This window comes from Spermophilus citellus (assembly GCF_964194105.1).
Source record: "Spermophilus citellus genome assembly, chromosome: 10".
NCBI classification, from domain to species: domain Eukaryota; kingdom Metazoa; phylum Chordata; class Mammalia; order Rodentia; family Sciuridae; genus Spermophilus; species Spermophilus citellus.
Genome location: NC_138197.1, coordinates 9,669,059 through 9,685,153, shown reverse-complemented (window position 1 = coordinate 9,685,153; position 16,095 = coordinate 9,669,059). Strand labels below are relative to the sequence as shown.

At 43.5% G+C, this 16,095-nt stretch overlaps 1 pseudogene across 1 annotated transcript in view; it reads right to left on the bottom strand.

Moving 5' to 3' along the window:
• LOC308659092 (mitochondrial 10-formyltetrahydrofolate dehydrogenase-like) overlaps positions 1-16,095 on the bottom strand; it is a 127,148-nt pseudogene that overhangs the window by 85,894 nt on the left and 25,159 nt on the right. Inside the window, exons 10-15 of the transcript in view lie at positions 15,469-15,616; positions 12,917-13,036; positions 12,073-12,200; positions 9,944-10,094; positions 7,163-7,233; positions 6,977-7,082 (exon numbers count right to left, since the gene is read on the bottom strand). The product of the transcript in view is annotated as a mitochondrial 10-formyltetrahydrofolate dehydrogenase-like (transcript). The remainder of the gene's footprint in view (positions 1-6,976; positions 7,083-7,162; positions 7,234-9,943; positions 10,095-12,072; positions 12,201-12,916; positions 13,037-15,468; positions 15,617-16,095) is intronic.

The following is a 16,095-nucleotide window of genomic DNA, read 5'->3' as shown; positions in this document are numbered from 1 at the left end:
CCCTCTGCTGGAGAGAAGATTGGCATCAAGGACAGAAGCTTTCAATTGCATTGAACATGGCCTGGACAGGTTCCAAGTGGGTAATTACTTTATGCTCACTTACAATTTCCCCTTCAGCTTCGTAGGGATAGAGCATCCCTCACTTCCTGGACTAACAGGGCTCTTCGGTGTTGCTAGGCATATGTTGAACAGCTGCCCCAGTCACCCACCTCCGCAGACGCCGCGTTTTAGTAATGAAGTCAGGGCTCACATTGGGCAAGGTGGTAACACATTCCTTTGATTAGTGTGCAGGACAAATGTGCCTCTCTTGGAATGGGAGGGAGGACATTCAACATGTTTTTCCTTGTTCCCATCAGAGAGGACTGGCTTTGAGGGGTGCTCTGATGGGAATCTAATTGAGAAAACTATGTTAATTTTATCAGATCAATAATCACAGCAGTTATTGTTTGTTTATGAAAAATACATACTCTTAAAAAGTGAAATAGAAAACAAAGTCTGGTCAATGAATTGTGTCTGAATTGTGTCCTTTGCAGAATGCTATAAGCTGAGTATGTGTATTTGTAGGAAAATAACCTCCAACAAGGTGGGGCCTGGGAATGAGTGGTTTCCCATAACTTCAGATCAGAAATTTATTTCTCAGGGTCTCAGATGTACTGGTCTATCTGCCCCTCTCCCACCCTCTGTCCCACTAGATAAGGGAGGGATTTTTGCTCTAAGTGCTGAACTTTGCTGAGTATTAGTTCCTTTCATTTGTAAAGCCGTGATGATATTGGTGTCTTACCTCATAGGACTCCTGTGAGGAATAAAGGAGATAATATTCCTGGCATATGGAAAGGGATTCATAAATATGATAATTATCACTGTTGTTATTACTTATCTTTCAGGTCCCAAGTTTAAAATCACTGTCTTCCAGTTGCTTCTGCCCTATTCCAACATCAGGTTGGGTGGATGACTTTGTTTCCACACAGCCCTCTAGGGTCTCTGTAAAAGAACTATTTGGGGGGAAATATTTGCCATATTTTCTACATTATTTTAATTGTTCTTCATGGGCAAATTATTTTCCCATTTTACTAATATAGGAACTTAGGTACAGAGAATTCACATAACTCTTGTGTTTGGATTTTGAATGTAGATAATTTTACTCCAAAGTTCATATTTTTTAACTGTAACACTTATCTTGTTTAACGGTAATCATTTATGTAGTTGTCTCCTCTCTGCTACACGGTAAGATCCTCCTGGCACCAGCTCTTCTCCTTTCTAAAATCACCACCAAAATTACATTGTGGTCTCCCTCCGTATGATGCCCACAAATTTCCTATCTTTGGACTTGCCAGTTTCATCCTAACCAGGAGCGTCTTTCTCTGTGTTCTTGACCTCTAGCCTAATCTCTATTTCAAGACCTGTTTGCATCAACATTGCCCTTGCTGACAACCTAAATTTACTCTCATCCTCTGACTGTCTGCCATACCATGTGCATCCGTCAAAAATTTTGATTACAAGCAATAGAGACAGTCTTTGACAATTTGAAGAAGAAAGGGCAAACATGAGTAGGATCTGAAGGGCTCTCTTATTTAATGAAAACATCAGGATCAGGCTTAGGAAAGGAGAAGGAACCAAGGCTTCTATTGCAAACTCTATCAACCCCCAATGCCTTGTCTTGGGTTCAGAATTTAAAGCCTGGATCCTGAATGACTTAGCAGAGATCTTAATGCCTGCTTCCTGGGTTGGGGGTAAGGGAAGAGCTGGGGTCAGTCTCCCTTCCCTTCTGTAATGGAGGATGGTAGTGGAAGGCAGACATTAGGAACCACCATCTTCCAGGCCACATGCACACAGGTGGAAGGATATGTCTGTTTTCACAGGGAGAGAGACTGGCGGCTGGACAGACGCAGATTCACACTTGCCACCACGTGCATTCCAGTTGCCAACTCTGGATCACCCTCAGTCTGTGGAATGCTCTAGTCCCCAAGTTCTCAAAGTCAGAAAGTCTCTCAAAATACTCTCCCAGACTACTAAAATACCACACAGCTTTCCTTGTGTCTTTGTGTCCTTTTTATTTCTGCACCACAGCCCCCTTTTAAGGCTTGTCTGCTCTGAGCTGAGCACAGGCCTTAAAAATTAGGGGCAAAGAGCTGGGCATGGTAATGCACGCCTGTAATCCCAGCTAGTCAGGAGGCTGAGGCAGGAGGATTGCAATTCCAGTCCAGCCTGGGTAATTTATCAAGAACCTGTCTCAGGAAAGAAAAAAAAAAAGGTTGAGGCTGAGGCTGGGTCTTGGTGGTTGAACATGCTTAGCTATACGCACCAGGCCATGAGGCCGTGGGTTCAACCCCTGGCACTCCAGATGAAGTACGGTCAGAGAATGCCTATGAACAGTCACAGTGATCCACCTTGTTTGTAGCATGCTCTCTGGGCTCTAGGCAAGTGCACCACCCTGGGTTTGCTCATCTAAAGACATTTTTTCCAAGCGTGCCCCGCCCCCCCCATGTCTTGGATCCCCGAGATATTCACCTCCTCCTCTGCTCCTCCCACTGGGAGGACTACTTTTACTTCCCTTAAGGCATTTGCCTCTTTTTCTACTCCCTCTGACTCCTCCCGTTTTTAAAAATTTGCCCCCCTCCCCCGTTCCTTTCCAACACCTCTCTTTTCAGGAATGCCTGGGCAACAACCTATTTCTGGCCGGTGGCCTTTACCTCTGCATGTAGCTCTGTGGACCCAGGCCCATTCCGGAGTCTTATGTGGCTTCTGGCCAACAGCTGTCCTGAGGTTCCTCATCCAAATCCATTTGGATTGTACCCTGAGCCCAGACATTGCCACTATTGATTCAGTCATTTTAGAGTTTTCAGAATTCATGCTGATTGTGACAGAAGCAATTAATGTAACATGGCCTCTGTGCCTAATTAGAGCCAGAGATCCAAGATTTGTCATATTCTTAAATCACAGTCACTTCTCTGTCCTCAGTTCTAAAAAGTGGCCTACTCTGTCTCTTCCATAAAACCTATCTTCGGGCTGCACCTTGATTCTGGTGGAAGACTTTTGACTTATTCCTTCAGTGCCAGTCCTGCTTTGGTAATACCCTTTCAGGATTAGAAGCTTATCTTTTGTTTGAGTTCTGACATTGACCTTGAGCCCAGCTGGCTGTGACACAATTTTCTGGTGCTGCCTCTGTGTCTGTTGATGACAAAGACCAAACAGACATTTAAAATGCTCGAGGAAGGAGTGACAGTGCTGATAAGAACATAACCAAACAGGCTTTAATGTTGGGTAATGATTCCCAACTGTACCAAGTTAGACTCTGAGACCTCTCTGCGTGGTGGTGTTTTCTCCCCAGCTCTGGTTACAGGCTTCCTTACTCAGCCTGGTCTGGGCCTTGTGGACAAGGGCTCAACATTTCTTCCATGTCCCCTGAGGTCTAACCCAAAACTCCATGGGATCCCATTTCTCTTTCTCGCCCTACTGCTCTACCACATGAAGCTCCTGAACACGCCTTTGCCTTCATTGTAAGTGTTCTTCTTTAGCCTCCCTGGGAGACACGAGCTGCCTCCCAGTAGCAGGTTTAGTCTGGTGCCCTAGATATTTGCCTTGTCATGCAGATGACAAGGTCATCTGACAGGGACCATATTCCAAGAGAGGTCACTTACACATATTTGCTCTTCTAAACCTGCTCCACTCTCAGGTCCCCTCCTGGGGTAGTCACCCTCTTTTCTCAGCAAACGGTCTTGCTTTGTGCTTTGCTGAGACCATAGGAGCCATGGTCAGTTTTTCCTTCCCTACCTGTTCCTCAAAGTCTCTGCCTTCATTCTCCTGCTATCTGAGAGGAGGGGAGCAGTCCCCATTCCCTGGGCTCATTCTTGGCCTGAATAAGCAGTGCTGGTCCCCAGCTTCTCTTTCAGAATGACGTTCTATCAGGTGTTCTGCTTTTCCTGGGCATTTTTAATCTCTTTCTCACTCTCTGTGGGATCCTTCCCATCTGCAGTTTGATCTATTGCCTCCAAAGGAATGGTCCTCTGTTTTCTTCTTGCCAAACGTCTTGAGTGTGTGGGCCCCACCCACATGCTCTGCTGCCTTCCCACTATTTCACTCCAAATGCCCCGAAGTCTGGATTCTATTGTTACCAGATTCTGAAGTGTCTTTCTCAAAGTTAACTTGGTAATTGCCAAACATAGAGTTTTGTTCTCAGATTTTGTATTCTTTGTCCTGTCAACAACATTGATCCTGTTAAAATGGTTGATCCTCTCTTTCTTGGTTGAAATTATTTTCATTTTTTATGATCATCTCACTTTTTATTGAACATTTGAAGTACCTTTTATCTTTTCCTGTTTCCATATTCTCTCTGGCTCATTAGAAGTTCCTTGAGGCCAGCAGCTGTATGTCATAGATAGATATGCATTATCATTCCAAGAGCAAATTGCATAAGCTATGTACTTAATAGATGTATAACAAATATTTTCTAAATGAAGAAGTAACACTATTTAGAGTGATTCACTTATTTAGTCAGAGTCCTTCTTGTGCCCAGTCTATAGATTCCATTAAATGCTGTGATGCAAAGATTAACAAGATCTGCATAATTCCTGCTTCCAGAGAACTTACAGTCAGTGGGGAATATACACAAGCAAATATGCAATTATATCACAAAATGATAAGTGCTGTGACGGGAAAGCACTTCACTGGAGGGTGGGGTCAGGAAAGGGTTTCTGGAATCAAAACAAAGGGAAGAAAGAAGAAGCAAGTGTTATTGCAAAGGGAGCATCATGTTCAAAGGTCAGAGAACATGATGCTCTTAGGGGGCTGATGGAAAGAAAATCAGAGCCTCCAACTCCAGAGAGTGAAGGAGATGAAGCAGACAGTTAGGTGGACTGTATCCAGATTAAAACAGACATCTGACTCCTTCCCCATCTTGAAGTAGTTTGCTACTGTTTACTCTTTAATCTGTACAACGTTTTGTGGGAAGATGGCAACTGTGTAACAGGGAAACTGAGGTCTGCAGAATGGAACTGCATTAAGCGGATAGCAAACTGGAGACGGATCACCTCCCAGTGCCCGTTCCTTTCTAATTTACCGTCTTAGCAACAAGAACAAACTGGGCAAGATATAAAACCATAATTAAACCATTAGAGAGTTAAAGATGCAGAGAACCCTGAATGAGTTATATTCAAGGAAGAAGGGAGCGTTTGGCTGTGTGCATCATTGGAGCAAGAGTGGGAGGGAAGAATCCATCATGAAGAAGGGTAGAGGGTCAAGGAGCTCATTTTCCATGAATTTGATGACTGCGTAGGTCCTCTTGATGGCATGCCTAGCTACAGGAAATGTCAGTACTTCCTGTCACTCTACCTCAAGTCTCTAGTACATACACAGGGAGAGAATGTTAAAACTGGACAAAAACTAAGAGGAAATTAAAAGTAGTGTTTTCCCTAAGTGAAAGGCAGGGGTCTTCTGCAGTGTGGCGGCTGGAGATGAGCAGAGCTAAACAGCCCTCAGCTGGATGTGCAGGACCTTCCTCAGTACAAGGCAATGTCCCACTGGAGGTGGCATTACACCAGGAGGATCTACAGAAACCCAAGGCAAGGTGACTCTTCAACACATGCACTAAAGGCGTTTCCTGCTGGCTGGGGCAAGAGTGAAGGTAGGCTAGTTCCTCTACACATCTCAGGACCATACCAAATCCATTGCAGCAAGCCCTCCCCAAACTGGAGAGGAGACAGTGGGGTGAGGAGACTCTCCTAAGATACAGATAGTTAAGGCTACAGGGAAGAGAAAACTCCTCCATGGCTCCCAAACCCGTGGCCAGGATGCAGAACAGAGACTCATGGTTCAGAAAGTCGGTGACTGAGATTTTTGTTTATTTTACAAATACATACATATATACACATACATATATAGATATGCACATATATGTATTTTGTTTAAAAAAATCTGTGTTTTTATGTACAGGTATCTATCTCTGGAATGCCTAAGAAACAAATAAATAGCCATTGATAACATTTGATTGCCACTAAGGAGGGAAACTGGTTCACTGGAGAAGAGTGATAGGAGGGAGAATTCATTATTTACTTCTATAACTTAGGAATTTTGAAAAGGTGGCTGTGTTTGAATTACCATGTAGCTATGCCAAATGAGATTTGGCATAGCTACATGTTAAAAGAAGAAATTAGTTGATAAGTAACTAATTGTAAACTCTTCCAGAACAGACTCCAAGTTTTCTCCCTGACTTATGCACCTTGGAACTGTAGCACTGTCTGTAAGAACTGTACTTAGTACATGCTCTCTGTTAAATTGGCTACTACATTTTTCTTGAAGAGCTACTGTATGTGGCAGTAATGGATGTATTTGAGAATTACCTAATTTTGTTTGGTTTTGTTTGTTTTTGTATGAAGGGTTGAACTCTGTGGTACTCTATCACTGAACCACATCCCCAGCTCCTTTATTTTTAATTTTAAGAAAGGGTCTTGCAAAGTTGCCCAAGCTGGTCTCAAATTTGTGATCCTCCTGCCTCAGCCTCCTGCGCTCCTGGGATTACGATAATGTGCCTGGTTTACCTGATCTATTTTAAAAGTATTTCCTTGCTATCCACACATAAATATTCTTATAAAATTGCCACGATTATAGGTTTTTTTTACATGTTCTTCCCTCATTTTCCACATCTTTACAACATTTTGTATGATCATGTTTGCATGCCTGCATATTTTTATTTTGATGTCTCATAGTTACTTGACATAATTCTCCACTGTTTGGGCACTTGGCATTTTGCAAGTTTTGAACTGGTTTGTAACAGGGCAATGGGTTTCATTGAGCTACACCACCTTGGAAGTTCTAAATTATAGAATCTCCATAGGATGATTAGGTGGCTGTTAAAAATGAACATTTTAAATGAAGGCACCCATGACACAGGAAAAGGCATCGCGGTATTGGATCGCGAGGCACCGTGCACAGACGTGTGTGGCTGAGCACACAGAGGGCGGCTGTCCGCTGGCCCACTCACCTGCGCGGGCTTGAGCACTAAGGTGTTGCCGGTGGCCAGGCAGGCAGCGCTCTTCCAGGCCAGCATCATGAGCGGGTAATTCCAGGGGATGATGATGGCACAGACCCTGCAGCGGGGAGATGCGACATCCTCAGCTGCCTCAGACTCACTCGCGGGAGAGTCACTCAGAGGCGCTCTGAGTCTTACCCCAGCGGCTCCTTCTTGGTGAAGGACAGGTTGCGACTTGGACGGGCCTGGTTGATGGGGATCGTGGAGCCCTGAAGAACAGAACAAGTGAACGCTTCCTTTACCAAGGTGAAGTAGTGAATTTCATCTCAAAGAATCCATCTTCTGCCCTCCTCTCTCATTTTTCTGAGGTGATGTGAAAAGGCATTGTCAAACACATAAGAAATACATCCCCACCCACCCAAGAGGGACGGCTGTTCATTTCTCGAAAGAACTAGGAGACAAGAGAATAAAGGATTCTGATTAAGTCTCCTCCATTTCCAACCTCAAAGCATGGCAGAGAATGTGAACTGCCCACCCAATATCCACTCTCCTCTCTCTCCTTCCTAGTAGGACCCCCAGTTAACAACGGCGACAGCACTGTGCCCAGAAAAAAATAGTGTCTCCTGGTCAGTGGAAAATATAAGCCCAAAGCTTTAACGTAGACTGACTCAGTTACAACAAATACTCTTTTACCCTACCCTTTACTCCCACTTCCTCCTCCTTCCTACTTTAGAATGTTGCTGAAATGGCTGGCACTGCAGTGGTTATCCTGAGTGCCTTGAGACAGCCTTGAGGGTAGAGGGCACATGGCAGTAAGGATGGCCTGGCAGAGATGGAAGGAGCCTGCATCTCACGTACTAGTTCTGCCTGCCTGCCTGCCTGCCTTTGGACTTCTCAAAATGAGAGAAAAAGAAGCTTCTTATTTGGGATTTCTGTTATACACAGCCAAACTTAATCCGAAGGAGTTCACAATCTTAGTCTTTAACCGGAGCTATTCACTTGCTTTGTCTGGTAAGATCATTGCTCTCATGGATGCCAGGGAACCATCTCTTACCTGAGCCCCTTGCAGCCAGGTCTACTTCGGAATTCAGAATTTTTTGGCCTCTAGAAACAACATAGTGCACATATCCTATCTACTACCCATCATAAGATCTACAAAACCCTCCATAATCAAACACGTTCATATTCCTCAGTGAAGCATAGGAATCTTGACTCGAAGTGATACAAATAAAGATTATAAATAGACTGATCCTCACTCAGGTCAGTGTCTGGCAGCCCTGGGGTCTGAACCAATCCAATCAATTTTCAGGTTCCAGAGCTATTTGGATTTCACATTTGAGGAGAAGAGGTGGCCCTGAAGCACTGAATGTCTGCAGGTGCACGACCCTGTGGCTGAACCACCATCAACACTTCCTTTAGGTATAACTTCCTATGCTTCAGGCTTATCTTGTCCTGTAGAAGCACTTATTTCCTATCCTTATAACTTTCAATGGATGTATCAACTGCAGCCATTTTACAGACGAGGAAAGTAAGGTGCTGAGAGGTAAAATAACTTTTTAAAATTATTATTAAAGAACTGGGATTGAACCCAGGGATGCTCTACCACTGAGCCACATCCCCAGCTCCTTTTATTTTTTATTTTGAGACAGGGTCTCGCTGAGTTGTCTAAGCTGGCCTTGACCTTGGGGTCCTCCTGCCTCAGCCTCCAGAGTAGCTGGGATACAGGTGTACACACTGTACTGGTGCTAACATAGCTTTTACACTTGGTAAATGGCAGAGTTGAGACTGGACCCGGGCCTCTCTGACTCTATGCTAATGTTGGTGGCAGCGATGCTCACAGATAAGGTGTTTCTCAGTCTCCTTAGAGACAGAGATGGCCCATGGGTGACATAAGCACAAGGCATGGGGGTGGGGTAGGGGGGCATGCTTTCTAAAGCCCCTTTCCCTTCCCCCTCCCCCTTCCTCCCTGCTGGGATGCGGCTGCAGGAGAAGCTCCTGCGGGAGGTTCTGTGCATCCCTGCCGAGGGTGGTCGCGTGCTGCTCTTGGTGGTGGCCTCCCTTTTTCCTTTGTATCTGTCCCCAGTGCTGAGGCCAAGTGTACTTGACATTCACCACCAAGCATGCCCTGTTTCTTACCATAGAATAAAAGGAAAATTAAATATTTATTATACCCTTGTTTTTACCAAAATGTTCTTGCGCTCAGTCGGCCTCCACCACCTACGTTTGCAACTTTGGCCTCTGTAGACGTCTGCATTGGCAACCCCCGCCTGACCCTAGGGTTCTCTCTAGACATCTAGATGACAACTCGATGCGTTATGGCAAAGCCCAAGGAAGACTGTGGTGGCTGCAGATTCGGAAAAGCCTGCGGTGGAACCTGGCCCTGCAGTTGACTTGCTGTGGGTCACAGGAAGGCACTCATCCCTCCAGCCCATTTCCTTGTCCACAGTAAGGGACAACAGCTGTCCACTGACCTCACAGCTGTTATAACCACTGCTATGGTCTGACTGTGCCCCCCATAATTCCTGTATTAGCAACTTAATCCAAAAACCAAGTGTTGTGAGGTGGGGTCTCATGTGAGGTGCTTATATCACGGGGGCTCGGTCCTCATTCGAGGATTAATGCTGCTGTAAAAAGGGCTGATGGGAGGGGAGTCTCTCTCTCCTGCTCTTCTGCCATGTGAAGACACTGTTCCACCTCTCCATAGGATGCAGCTACCAGGTGCCATCTTGGAACCAGAGACCAGACCTGCTGGCAACCTGAACTCATTTCCCAGTTCCTAGAACTATGACAGAATAAATCTTTGTGCTTTATAAATGGCCCAGTCCCAGGTAAGCTGGTATAGTAGCACAAAACTGACTAAGACAGCCATGCCACATAGGTGAGAAAACCTATGGAAAAAACAGGTCTGACCCAGTACCTGGTGACAACTCATGGATGTTAGTCTCTCTTCCTTTGAGAACAAAGACCATTCATGTTTACCTGAATTTTGTCACACCAGCCGGCAAAGTATCTGAACGTTTGCACAGACATTCCAATGTGAGTCTTCAGAGCCAAGGTGTAGACAGCCCCAGAGTCAAGGGCTTCGATGGTTGCTAGCTCTTCTTGGTTTTCTTCCAGTAGGTCTGCAAGTCTGCATGGCCAGTGAAAACAGTCAATCAGTGATTATTGATTGCATCCTTATTATAAATATGATATCCTAAGACTGAGATTTCTTTTTCCTCCCATAGCTTTATTGAGGTGAAACTGAAGTACAATAAAATGTACCTATTTGAAGTATGCGATTTGATCAGCTTCGACTTGTATGTAACCAATACAATCAATATAAAAACCATTTCTATTATTTTTTTTAAATTTGAAATCATGCAGACTGTGTTTCCTGCACTTTTTATTACATTAGAAATCAATCGCCTTAAGATATATAGAACCCCACCCCACATGTCAACTACTTCAAAATTAAATGGCACACTTACAAATATCTCAGAGGTCAAGGAAGAGAGCACAAGAAAAGTAAATAAAAAATGCTTTGACTTAATAGATAATAAAAGCTTAAAATATCAGAATATCTGGGATGAAATAGTACTCAGATGAACATTTATAACTTAAGGTACTTGTATCAGAAAGAAGCTAAAATAGCCAACAAGTTATTTTCAAATTACAAAGTAGGAAGGAAGAAATAAGAGGAGGAGCAGAAATTCATGAAATAGAGAAGAAATAATACAGCTAAAAGTTGATAAAAACCAAACAAGTGTATTCAAGAAAAAAGCAAAAATCACAAAAATTAATATCGATGGAAAGGGAGCTATCAAAATACCCCAGAAGGTAATATTACAATTCTAGGACTGAGATTTCTGAGGTGAACACAAATGGACCAGGTCTCTGCCCTTAGGAGATCAGGGTCCAGTAGGGAAGGCAGATCTTAGATGATCTCATATGTGATTTGTGCAAGAGTGACAAAGGAGACACAGAGGCTAGTGCACACAACTGGCCTGAGTGACCAAGCACCGCAGCCATGGAAGAGCTCAAGGACAGGAGACAGAGGGGATGAGGAGGCAGACCTCAGAGCGCAGCCCACGCGCTCGAGAACCCCACACCTGCCCAGCGCCCGCCGCTACAGAGATGTTTTCTAAACTAACTGGAGAGACATGGAGGGACTACAATCACCACCACAGAGTCCAAGGCCATCTTCTGTGTCCACCTCCACTGCGTGTTTCCCCTCCTTCCTGGAGTGGTTCTCCGAGCTGCTCCTTTGGGGCCACCCTAGGGTCAGGCCTGAGGTGTTCCCTCCCTAACGTTTCTCCCATGACTGGCTCCTAAGAGATCACTTAATTAAGATCAAATATTTAGCTTTAGGTGAGCAGAAAACAGAGTTGATGATAGCCTGATTCCTGCTGGCCTGCTCAGTTACTCATCTGTAATGTTCTCTCCCGGCCCTGGTACTCCTCGGTGCTCCTAATCCCTACATAGCAAAGAGAATGAAATTGCATCCTTGAAGACAACGGGGTGCTGGGTATCTCCATCTGCTGCTCTCTGTCCATTCTCCACCCTGTTCCATGACCTTGGAGGATGACCTTTATCGACTCCATCACCTGGCTCCTGGAGACACCTGCGGAGGCTGGCACGCTGGAGGAGAATGTGGTTGGGGATTACATTTTCAGCTCCCTCTCTTGAATGGCTGTGGTTCAGCAGTTGCTCTGTCTCCCCACCTAAGATCTCTGCAGTGTGGCTTCCCAAAGACACAGATCTTGCCAGAGTCTAGAAACAGCTCCTTCCTCTGTCCCTTCTGACCTTGGAGGAGTAGCAGCTTCCCCTGCTTCCACCTCTGCCTGGGTGCGCCATTATCCTCTGTGGGAGTCCCTTGACCTTGCCCACATCTTTGTAAAAAGTCCTTCATTCAACTTCTTTTCCTACCAGGACTCAGGCTGACGCAAGCAATGACACAAGCAATGACTCAAACATCAGGAGCTTCCAGATTCAGGACTGATAGGATTTGAGTAACAGAAGACAGTGTATAGCAGGTGCCTACCAGAATGTTTTGCAGGAATTTACAAATTTTTGGCAATGCTAACCAATATCCAAAGGTGACAGACTCACTTTTCTAAAAAACACACCTGTACATCAACCTTCCTCTTTCTCTGGCGTTCATTCTTCCCCATTCGCCGTTTTCAAAGGCATCTTTTGCCGCAGCCACTGCTTTGTCAACATCCACCAAAGAGGCATAGGCTACTTTGCATATTGTCTGTTTCAAGGAAAGCAAAAAACAAGGTATATGTGTGTGTATATATATATATATATATATATATAGAGAGAGAGAGAGAGAGAGAGAGAGAGAGAGAGAGAGATAGATATAGATAGATAGAGATAGATAGATAGAGATAGATAGATAGAGATAGATAGATAGATATAGATATTTGTATATATGGATTCTTGGAATTGACATTCTGTTACTAGGAAAAAGCAAAGTATCACTTACAAAATTCAAATTGATGGAAAATGAATACCTCTACAAATATGGTAAAAAAAAAAAAAAGGATCATTTGGACCTGAGAACTGTGAGCCTGAAACTGGGCGCTTCTCCTGTTGCACCTCATTATGGAAGAACACATTTAGAAATACTATATATTTCTCCTCCTGCCTTAGGGAAGCTGGATTTCTTACCACAAGTTTTCAAAGTCTGAAAAAATTTTTCCCATATATAGCTTTATGCAGAGAGGTGCCTTTGACATGCCCTTTGTCTAAATTCATAACAAACATCCACCCTATTAAAAAGGTTACTCTGGTTAACAGCAGCCGCTATCAGAGTTGACTCATTGAAAGAAACGCAGAAGTGTATTGCGTGAGGTGCCTGGAGGCAGCGTGGCAGATGAAGGGATGTCTCGAAACTGCCTTTCTGCAGCTCTGCGGGAGCTGAATCCATGGCTGCCTGTCCCTGCACACACCACAGTGATTACTCACCGACCCATCTGTTGGGTTGATGGTGTCGTAAGTCTTTCCATCGTCTGCATCGGTGAACTGTCCATTTATGAAACACTGATATGGCATTTTTACTGTCATTTCATTGACCTCCTTTGCAACCTAAGAGAGAGAATCATATTAATAGATCTGATGGGTTTTTGTGCTTACCATTTGATATTGAATGTCAGTAAAGAAGATAATTCACTAATGCTGCGGGAGAAGTGATCAGTGGGATTCTAGTTTCTATTGTCTACTGTCTAGAAGAGACAAGAATAGGTAAGATTTGGGCCTCAAGATGCTCGGCGTGGCCTCGGAGTCAGGAAGAGCTTAACCGGTCTCCTAAGGAAGGAAGAACTCGGGAGTGGTCCCGCCTGCAGCAACACCGCCATCTAGTGGAACATCCGTGACGCGCAGTCGCTGCTTTCCCAGGTCGTTGCTCGCGCCTTTGTGTTAAGGTTTCCCCTCTGCGTGGTGTCACTATAAGTTCCGTTTTCTAAATTCCTCCCTGTACTCCCTAAACTCTACTCCCTGCCCCTGGCTGACAAGTGAATTGGGGTTACTCAGTTAACTTGTATGAAGCTCGGTTTTTTCAAAATAAAATGGGGATAATGATAGCCGAGTCACCTGGCTAAACTGTCTTTCAAAAATGAAAAAGAATTACAGTGTTTCCAAATGAAGAAAAACAGAACATTCATTGCTGTCCCAAGGTGTCCTCCAGGTGGAAATGAAAAAACTCTGGGCAGTAACTGGGATCCACATGAAGAAACAAAGATCATCAGTAAATGTAGCTACATGAGTAAATACAGAAGTCGGCTTACATATATTTTTGTTTTTACTCTTCTTGCTGATTTAAAAAAGACTACTGTAGGAAGCGATAATTATAAAACTGTGTTGGTGATCTTACAACGCCTGAAGATGGAATTTGTATGCAAATGTCACTACAGATTAGGCACAGGGACTAGCCATACTGTGGCTGAGTTTTCCTGCACTATTGGTATTACATTGGTGTGAATCTGAATGGGATTGCTTTTAGCAAAAACTCTAATTGTAATCCTCAGGACAACCACTAAGGAAATACCTAAAAGACACAGTGAAAGAGACAACAGGGATTAAAATGGCATGGAAGGCAAAATCTGCTTAACACAAAAGGCTGAAGTAAAGGAAGAATAAAGGAATAAAAGACGGTACCAGAAGTAGCAACAAACAAACAAACAGATAAATCAGACTTTGTCAAAATGGAAATCTGCTGTGTGTGCTGTCAAGAAAGTAAAAAAAGAAAATCCATAGAACAAGAAAAAATATTTGCAAATCCATATCTGATGAAGATCTAGGATCAAAAATACACAGAGCACTCTCACAAATTAACAACAAGAAGATAATCCAATCTAAAAATTCACAAAGGATTCAAATAAACATTTATCCAAGAAAATACACAAATGCCCAGTAAGTACACAAAAAGATGCTCAAGATCATTAGTCACAGGGAAGGCAAATCCAAATTGCAATGAGATCCTCACCACTCTGCCCCCCACTAGGACAGCTACAAGAGAAGACAGTAACAGCAAATGTGAAGATATGGAGAATTGGAATTCTTGTCCTTTGCTAGAGAAATCACGAAGTGGTGTAGTTGCTTAGGAAGACAATTGAGCAGTTTCTCAAATAGTTAAACGTAGGACAACCATATGACTCATTGATTCTACTCTTAGGTATATAACCAGAAGATTTGAAAACATGGACACAACAACTTATACATGAATTTTTTTATAGCATATTCATCATAGCAAAAAAGGGAAGGGACCCAAATGTACTTCAATTGGTGAATGGATAAACAAATTGTAGTCTATTCATGCAGTGGAATATTATTTGGTCAGAAAGAGGATAGAAGTAATGATGCTTGCTACAATGTGGATGGACTCTGAATACATTATGCTCAGTGACAGAAGCCAGACACAAAGGCCACAAATGGCCTGATTCTATTTATATGAAATGCTTTAAACAGGCAAATCCAGAGACAGTAAATTAGTGGTTTCCTGGGCTGGAGGAAGGAGGTGAGGGGAAGGGAGTAGACTACTGCTAATGGGTATGTTCTTTCTTTTGGGGGTGATGAAAATACTCTGAAATTAGATGGTGGTTGAGGATTGAACAAGTCTGATGAGAATGTTCTAGAGAACACTGAAATGTATATTTCAAAGTGATGAAATGTTATGGTATCTGCATATCTCAATAAAGCCATTTTTAAAGGTTATATATATAAAGCAAATGGATGAAAAGCCCAGCAGTCTTTTTTTTTTTTGTACCAGGGATTGAACTCAGGGGCACTCAACCACAGAATCACATCTCCAGCCCTATTTTGTATTTTATTTAAAGACAGCGTCTCACTGAGTTGCTTAGTGCCTCGCTGTTGCTGAGGCTGGCTTTGAACTCATGATCCTCCTGCTTCAGCCTCCCAAGCCTTTGAAATTACAGGCGTGGGCCACTGCACCTGGCTCCTGCATTCTTTTATAGCATACGCATCTTAATGAGGTAGAATGGAATCATGGAGGGAAAGCTTACATAATCCACCACAAGCTCCTCCTCTTGGTCTTCTCCTCGTAACTTCCTCACAACCTTCTGGATGAAATCTTCAAACCTGGTGGCCATGTAGACATCTTCGTTCTGTAACTGAAGGCCACCGCATTTCTGTCTGATTTCTTCAACCAGCCTGAAGGTTAAGAAGCAGCTCATGTTACTCACATTTTCAAAAGAGTTTTGGGGAAATGTATTCCTCACATCTGTCAAGTTGATTTTTTTCTTTATTTTTTATTTTATGATTATTATTTTGGGTACTGGAGATTGAACCCAGGGGTGATTAACCACTGAGCTACATTCCCAGCCCTTTTCATATTTTATTTTTTGAGACAGGGTCCTGCTAAGTTGCTTAGGGCCTCACTAAGTTGCTGAGCTGGCCTTGAACTTGCACTCCTCCTGCCTCAGCCTCCTGAGCTGCTGGGATAACAGGCATTCTTTACCACACCTGGCCTTGTTTTGAAGTGACACTTCTGTCACATGTCTACTCCTGTCCTAGGAGATCTTTTGTGATAATAATCACAGAGGTTGCTAAAACTAGGGGCAAGAAAATTAAAAATATGTCTTAAAGGACAGTGACTTTTTTTTAACTTTACCCATGATTGAAAATAAATG